This window comes from Gracilinanus agilis, chromosome X (genome assembly GCF_016433145.1).
Source record: "Gracilinanus agilis isolate LMUSP501 chromosome X, AgileGrace, whole genome shotgun sequence".
NCBI lineage: Eukaryota > Metazoa > Chordata > Mammalia > Didelphimorphia > Didelphidae > Gracilinanus > Gracilinanus agilis.
The window spans coordinates 61,466,816-61,475,039 of record NC_058136.1 but is presented as its reverse complement, the minus strand read 5'-3'; positions in this window follow the sequence as shown (position 1 = coordinate 61,475,039).

Genomic DNA, 8,224 nt, shown 5'->3' with positions numbered 1-8,224 from the left:
CCCAGGCTGTGAGTGGGGGAGGAGAGGAGGGGGTAGAAGAGAGTCAGCAGAAGTGCAAGGAATCAGGCAGTATAGACATGGGAGATCTGTGGGAAAGTGCAGCTTCTGGCAACCCAAGCTCTGCTTGGTGAGTCACTGTTAGCCTCAGAACTTGGCCCTATCCTAGCTGCAAAGCAAGCTCCTTTCTGGGCCCGGTTCATCTGGACCCTTTCATTTCCTCATTTATCATTCGCCTGGCATAAAGACAGTGGGGGGCCCAAAGCCAAGCAGGCCACCTCTCCTGATGGAATGAAGCCTGGGAGTGGAGCGGGTGGAGGAAGGGGGCAGCAAATACTGTATGCCCGCATCGGCACTGTGGGGGGTACAGGCGGGCTGCTCCAGAGGACTTGGGGCACCCCCCATGGCCACAATGGGATAAAGTTGATGGGAGATGGGCCTGACTGATAAACGAATACAGGCAAGAAAGTTCAGCCCCAGCCCCATGGGTAGGAGGAATTAGGAAAGACCGAGGCACAGCAAATTGAGCTGTGGGGGCGGAAATGCCAGGGCAACTGGAGTACCAAGGCTCTGGCAAAAAGGCAGCTGCCGCTGACACCGTGGATAAAACCGAAGGAGCCTCAAGCCAGAGCTGACGCTGGAAACTGTCTCGTCTAGCTCCATCCTTTCAAAGCCACAGGAAGGAGCCGGTTTTTGCTTCAAACATTTCTTTATTACCAGTTACATGTACTGACCAGTTTCCGCACAGGTTTTCCCAAGTTAAAGGATAGAACTTATCTCTCTGCCTCCCTCTTGGTGCTGGCAGGAGATTCGATCTGGGTTCTGCATGGATTATCACACAAAACGGGCTTCCATAGCGTTCGTTTTCGTAGGCGACTGATCTAGAACGAAAACCCCCAAACAGAATCCATTGAAAAACCGTACGCTCTGGGCCCCATTCCGACTCCTCCGACAGTTCTTTCTCTGGAGGTGCCAGGTCTAGCCCGGCCGATCGTTCGGCAACATGGCTGTCACGGTGTTCTCGGGTTCTGCTCATTTTGCTCGGCGGCGTCGGTTCCCTTGGGTCGTCCCGGCTCTCGCTGAAACCATGCTGTTCATCAATCCTTACAGCACAAGAGCAGCCCATCGCCATCCTAGACCACGGCGTGCTCAGCCACGCTCCGACCGAGGGACCCCCCCCCTCGATTTCCCGTGGTTGGCCGCCACAAAACGAGCGGCTCCGAAAGAGTTTTGGACAAGTGGGGCCTTTCCCCTTTGGGAGAGAGAGTGCAGCGGTTAGCGAGTGGCAAAGCTGGGGCTAGCGAGCGGGTCTCCTTAGCGTGCTCGTGTGGCCAAAGGCCCTCCATCACTGTAGCCTTGTTGTGGTGTTGGCTGCCAGCATGATTCACGACCAGACATGTGTGATGAGACCGGTTCAAAAGCCTGTTGTTCAGTTCTGAGTCCAGCATGAGAAACCGGGCAGCTTAAGACCTCGATCGCCGTCTTTCTCCGGAGGCCTTTCCTCCAGGACTCACTAGCCTGACCTGCAACCCTAAGAAGAACAAGCCGGAGGGGGGTGGGTTAGGCACTGCCCCCTTTCTGGGAATTCACCACTACTAGACACAAACGGAAGGGAATGGAGACAGCTGCCAGCTAGGTCACTCCCCTCAATTTTCAAAGAAGGAAACTGAGTCCCAGAGAGAGGAAGGAATTTGGCAAAGTTGGAAGATTCAGCCAAGCCCTTCCCCCCAGGCCCTACTCAAAGCCTCCAAATACGGACCACATCGTCCTGACCACTCTGCCACATTCCTATAAAGATCAAGTGAGCATGCGGATAGCTAGGTGGCTCACAAGACTGAGTGCCAGGCCTAAAGACAAGAGATTCTGGGTTCAAATCTGGCCTCAAGATACTTCCTGGCTGTGTGACCCTGGGTAAGTCACTTCACCCCATTGCCGAGCCTTGGAACTAATGGACAGTATTGATTCTGAGACAGAAGGTACGGGCTTTAAAAAGAAAAGAGCAAATGAGCTATCGGCCTCCAGACCAGAAGCCCTACAGGCTTCAAAGCCCGGTTATATTGCATACCAAATATGCCAGAAATGAATACATCCCAGTCTCTCCTCTACTAAGTTGGGGAAATGTCAGCACTGAGAGAATCAGATTCAAGGGGGCTGGAAGGAACCGTTTGACCTTTGACTCAGAATAGGGTGCTCTGATTCTGACTGACCAACATGACCTTCGAGATCTCTTCCAGCCCCACGATGCTATGCCTTCTATGACTCCCTGAGCTTCAGTTTCCTCATCTGTAAAATGGGCTCCTGCCTTACCTAGCTGACAAGAGATAAAATAAGCTAGGAGGAGAAGTACTTTGAAAATTCTCCAGGTATGAGATGCTGTGAGCTGAGAGTCAGAACCCAGATATTTGGAAGTTGTCTTTTCTAGTTTTCTCCCTTTTTGAATGGGAAACTGAGGCCCACAAAGAAGAAAGTACTTGCCTAAGGTCACACAGTAAAGTAAAAGCCTTGAGTTTGAACCCAAGTCTTTGGACTCCAAATCCAAGGTGCTTTCTACTGCCCTCTGCTGCCTCCCAGCCAAAACAAGTCCCCTTTTGCTTCTCTTTCCTAGCCTTCCTCCTTGAATTTTGAGAGGCCAGAGGCTGGATAAACCACTTGTCAATGACTGTTGGCAAGGCATTTGGGGATGATGGATTGGCTGAGATGGCCTCGGAGGTCCTGCCCAACCCTCAGGTTCTGTGACTCCTGGAGCCATTCGCCCAAGATCTCCTGGCAGTGAAGAAGCGTTATAGAGTTAACCTCAATTCACTAACCAGGGAGTGGAATGCAGGATCTCCAGCTCCAAACACAAAAGCGCTCCTCCAGCAACGCCAATCCTCAGCTCCTTTCTTTATTTTGCTTTTTTACTATCTCTTCAGTCAGTCAATACTGATTAAGTGCCTACTGTGTGCCAGGCACTGAGCTAAGTGCCAGGGATTCAGGAATGGGCAAAAGACAGTCCCTGCCCTCAAGGAGGCCCCACTCGAATGGGCGAGACCAGATGACAAAGAACATTTACAAAGAAGTTCTATTCGGCAAAAAGAGGAAATAAGGAATAGGAGGGCCCCAGGGTTAAGGATCGTTTGGGAGATGGTACTTCCTGTAGACAGCGGTTCCCAAGCTTTTTTGGCCTGCCGCCCCCTTTCGAGAAAAAAATAGGACTTGGCGCCCCCTGTCACGCACTATCACCGCCCCCTTGCAGTTCTTCACTGCCCCCAAATGCCCCTGTGGCCATCACCGCCTCCCTGGATCGCTGCAGCACCCACCAGGGGGCGGTGGCGCCCACTTTGGGAATCACTGTAGATTTGGGAATAGTGTAGAAGATGAGATTTTAGTGAAAACTTGACAGAAACCAGGAAGCAAAGACGAAGAGGGAGAACAGGTATGGGGGACGGCCAGAGAAAATGCCCAAAGCCAGGGCCACTGGAGCCAAAAGTACATGTCAGGGAGGGACGTTGTAAGAAGCCTGGGGAGGAAGGAGTTGATGATGGTGAGGTTCTAAAGGGTTTTGCATGCCAAACGGAACATTTGGTAGTTGATCCTGGAGGCACAGGGAGCCACTGGAGGTTGCCATGTTGGGGAGAGGGGAGGGCGGGTTCCCTTTAGTAGCCGAGGAGAGGATGGACTGGAGCAGGGAGAGAGAGACTTGAGCTGTGCATTGTGTGGGGATGAGGGCAGTACTAGAATGAGGTGCAATTGAGTTTGAATATGAGGGGAGGGGATGCCAGAGGCCTCCTAGGCTGGGAGACTGAGGGGCCTCCTGAGAGGATGGTGGGGGGATGCACGGGGGCGAATACCGAGTGCGGCGCTCATGACTGGACCGTGTCAATATGCTGAAAGTGACAGCACTACCAACGTTCGTTTATACTTGAACGCCTTGTCAATCCAACTGTCAAATGGTTACTTGATAGAACTTGATCAAATAATGAAAAGTTCTTTTGGAGGAACAAAAGATCTAGAATATGAAGGGAAGAGGAAAAAAGATGGCGAGAACAGCATTTCCAGACTCCAAAATATACTGTCAAGCAGCAGTCTCGAAAACCATCTGGTATCGGCTAAAAAGTAGAAACGTGCATCCGTGGAAGAGAGCAGACCCGAGAGAATCAGAAACAATGGAACTCAACAGCCCCGGGGTCAACAAGGTGGAGAGCCAGAAGGGCCTCAGGAAAGAGAAGAGCTCCAGGTTTGAGAAGAACTGCCGGGCAAACTGCAAATGCCATGCAGACCATTAGTTTAGACCAGATTCTCCAATCCAATCCAAAGGACTGAATTTTAAAGCTCAGATGACCAAAAGTACCAGAAGGGAAACAAATCGCCTTCCTTTCGCAGCTCCGGGCAGGAAGCTCACACCCCGGCCAGCATCTTTGACCCCTCCCCCCACCTCCCCAAATTCCAACACTCCCCAGATGTGGTCGTTTCAACCTTTTGAACATTTCCTTCTTCCCACTCAGATATCTGCAACCCTAGTTTAAGCTCTCATCATCTACCGCCTGAACAAGTGTTTTAGCTTTCAAATAAGTGCCACTAGCCAGCTGGGGGTGGGGGGGGGTGTCTCCCTGCCCTCCTGTATTTCCCTACTCTGCCCCACATTTTAGGAAGATCACTCAGACAGCTGATGGATCAGAATGGGGGAGAGACTTGTGGCAGGCAGAGCCGCTCGCAGCTATCGCAGTCGTCTAGGTAGGCCTAAGGTGACGAGGGCCCAGACCACAGCGGTGGCACTGTCGGGAGAGACGTTATGGTGGTGGAAATGGCAGGCTTTGAACACATCTTCGATCCTGAGGATGAGAGAGAGTGAGAAGTGGAGGATGACCCTGGGCGACTAGGAAGATGGTAGTGCTCTCGACAGCAATCGCAAAATTAGGAAGAGGGCAAGATGGTGAGTTCGGTTTTTAGTTATTCCAAGTTTGAAACACCATTGAGGACATCCACTCGGAAATGTTCAAGAGGCAATTGAAGATAGGAGACTGGAGATCAGGAGAAAGGATTGAGCCAGATAAGGAGATGGGAGAATCTGCATAGAGATGATATTTGAGTCCAGGGGAACTGATGAGCTCACTAAATGAAATGGCATAGAGAGTGACGTGAAGAAGGGCCAGGGCAGAGCCTTGGAGAGCACCTCTGGCTATTGTTGAGCATGACCCAGAAGAAGATTGCTCAAAGGCAACAGGAGTGGTCAGAGGTAGGAGAACCAGGAGAGGACAGCAGCCCAGAAACCTAGAGAGAAGACAATGCCAAGAAGAGAGTGCTCAAGAACCAGGAGAACATTGTACACAGAGACGGATACACTGTGGCACAATCGAATGTCATGGACTTCTCTACTGGCAGCAACGCAATGACCCAGGACAATCCTGAGGGACTTATGAAAAAGATGCTACCCACATCCAGAGGAAGAACTGTGGGAGCGGAAACCCAGAAGAAAAACGTACACTCGATCACACGGTTCGATGGGGATAGGATTAGGGATGTAGACAATGATCACTCTAGCGCAAATATTACTAATATGGGAATAGGCCTTCATCGATGACACATGTAAAACCCAGTGGAATTGCTCATTGGCTCTGGGAGGAGGGAGGGGAAAGAACATGAATCATGGAACCATGGAAAAATATTCTAAATTAATTAAATAACTTACTTTAAAAAAAAAAGAAGAAGAAGAGATTGCCTACTAATGGCAAAGGCTACAGGGGACAACAAGAATGAGGAGTGAGAAAAGGTCAGTAGATCATTGGTAACTTGGGAGACAGCAACTGCCTGCAAGTGAAGAGGTCGGAAGCCTAACTGAAGTGTTAAGAAAAGAGTGAGAGGAAAGGAAGTAGAGGCACTGATTGTTGATGGCCTTCTCAAGAATGAGACAAATGTAAAGTCTTTCACAGGCATTAAAAAATGTCACCAGTCCAAGATGGGGGCAACCCAGCTAGAAAACAGTGGTTCTGAAAAAGATCCGAGGTGTTAGTGGCCTGCAAGCTCAATGAGTCGACAGGGGAATATGGCCGCCAAGAAAAAGAATGGGGTCTTGGCCTGGGCGTGGGGGTTTCTGTGAAGAGCAGCAGAATTTCCAAGAATAGGAAAGTGAGAGGCCTCTGCCCTGCTCAGAACCCCTTGCTATCTTCCTGTCTTCTCAGCTTAGGCCAGGAGGGCGATGGGGCAAAGTATGGGGAAAACAGCCTCTGATCAAGGGGAAGAGCCCTAATGGTCACGAGGAAGAGAAGGGTTCTTAGCCTTGGCTTCTCTCCTGAGGGAGAGGTGACTCAGGACTGGGAAGGGCAGCTATTGCCTGGGCCCCAAATCTCTGTTCTTCTCCAAACCCCTCCAAATCCTTCTCTAGGCAGGATGAAGGCCATCTGGGGCTGAGCCACAAGTCTCAGAGAAAGGTCTACGTCTTTGGAACACATGGGGGTGGGGAGTAGTAGGGGAGGTGTCGGAGGTGTCTAAACGGGCTCATTATGTGAGATAGCTGTAGCTCCATCAGTCAGGAGCTGGCTGAGATTTCCCTCCTCTACCTTAGGAAGTTCAGCCTTTGAGCAGATTTTACAGGTCATGAAAACCCCCGTCCAAGTCCTTTCTCGGATGTGGTCAAGCACATTAGTCATAACCAGGAAATGGGAAGGAGGACCCGGATAGCCTTTGTTCAGGCTTGACTGGTCCGGTGGGGAGGACAGCTCCTGAGGAGGATATTGTATAGCTTGGCGTGACAACAAATGGCCTTCCTGTTGACTTCTTGGCGTGTGCTAGGAGTGGTTTGGGGCTCACTCTTTGACCTGGTCCCCCTAGCACACACTTACAAGAAGGCAGAGAGGCAGACCCTAAGCTGATGCTGAAGATTACAACCAACATACCAACCGTGCATGTGGACCTGAATCTTGAATGTTTGTAAGGAAGCATTTAACCTTATAGACTCAGCTCAGCCTAAATATCCTATTTGGACCAGGGATTATTATTCATAATAATCGCCACAGTGAGCACTTCTGTGGGCCCTTAAGGTTTGCAAAGCCCCTAAAGTATTCTATGTTGAGATATTCCCAACAACCCTGGGAAGGAGGTGTTGTTATTCCACCTTTTTACAAATGAGGAAACTGAGGCTGGGAGAAGTCAAATGACTTGCCCACAATCATCCAGCTAATAAGTATCTGAGCCAGGATTTAGACTCAAGTCTTCCTGACTCCAATCCCAAAGCTCTAGCCACTGTACCAGTACCCACCTATTAAACCGAAGTGTGATATGCACGGATTCTAAGATGTCCCCAAATGGAGGCAAGTTTAAAAAAAAATCAGATACTTGATCTGCCCATTCCCATTAGCTACCGTCCTATAGTGACCTTTTCCTTTTCATGGCTTAACGGGAGGTGGCCATCTACACTCAGTGCCTCTACTGATCTCTCTTGATTCTCCTCCCTGTCTGTCTATTCCTTCTTGGTCTTCTTTCCTGGGTCTTCTTCCAGGTGGTGTCCCTAATGACGGATATTGCCTAAAGCTCTGCCCCGTGCCCTCTTCTCTTCTCTCTCCACACTACTTTGCTTGAGGACCTCTTTGGCTCCCGTGGATTCAGTGATGATTCCTACGTAGCGACTTACGCAGACCTCCAGTCTCAGGTTTCCAACTGCGCATCGGGCATCTCAGACCAGCTGTCGACGTCTTAAGCCCAACATGTCCAAAGCCAAACTCGTTATCTTCCTCCCCCTCCCTGACCCCAACCTCTTCCCTGGGACGGAGGATCATGGGAGTAGGGACCTCAGCGGCTAGCTGGTACAACCCTTTCAGGTGGTAGAGAAGGAGCCTGAGGCCATACAGCACGGAATATGGCAGCGAAATGGAGGGAGTCCCTGAACGGGATCCCAAGAGCTTTTGCCTCCACTCCAAGAGGGCTTTTCTGTTTCCAGCACTCGCCCTGTGAGGCAGGGGTTACAAGGCACATCAACTCCATTTTACGAATGAGGAGACCGAGGCCTAGAAAATGTAAGCCAAGGTCAGCCAGCTACTAGGAAAGAGCAGACAGAGCAAGAGTTCCACCCCAGGGCTTGGCCTCCCAGCCACGCCGTCTTTGTGCACTGGGTGAGGCAGCTTCTGCCAGCTGAGAAATTATTCCAGGTCCACAAACACTCTACGAGAAAGTGGCTTATACCGAGTAGGAAGCGAAACTGTCGGCTGCTGCTTCATTCTGACTCCAAATATTGTAGAATCCCCCCCCCCCCCCC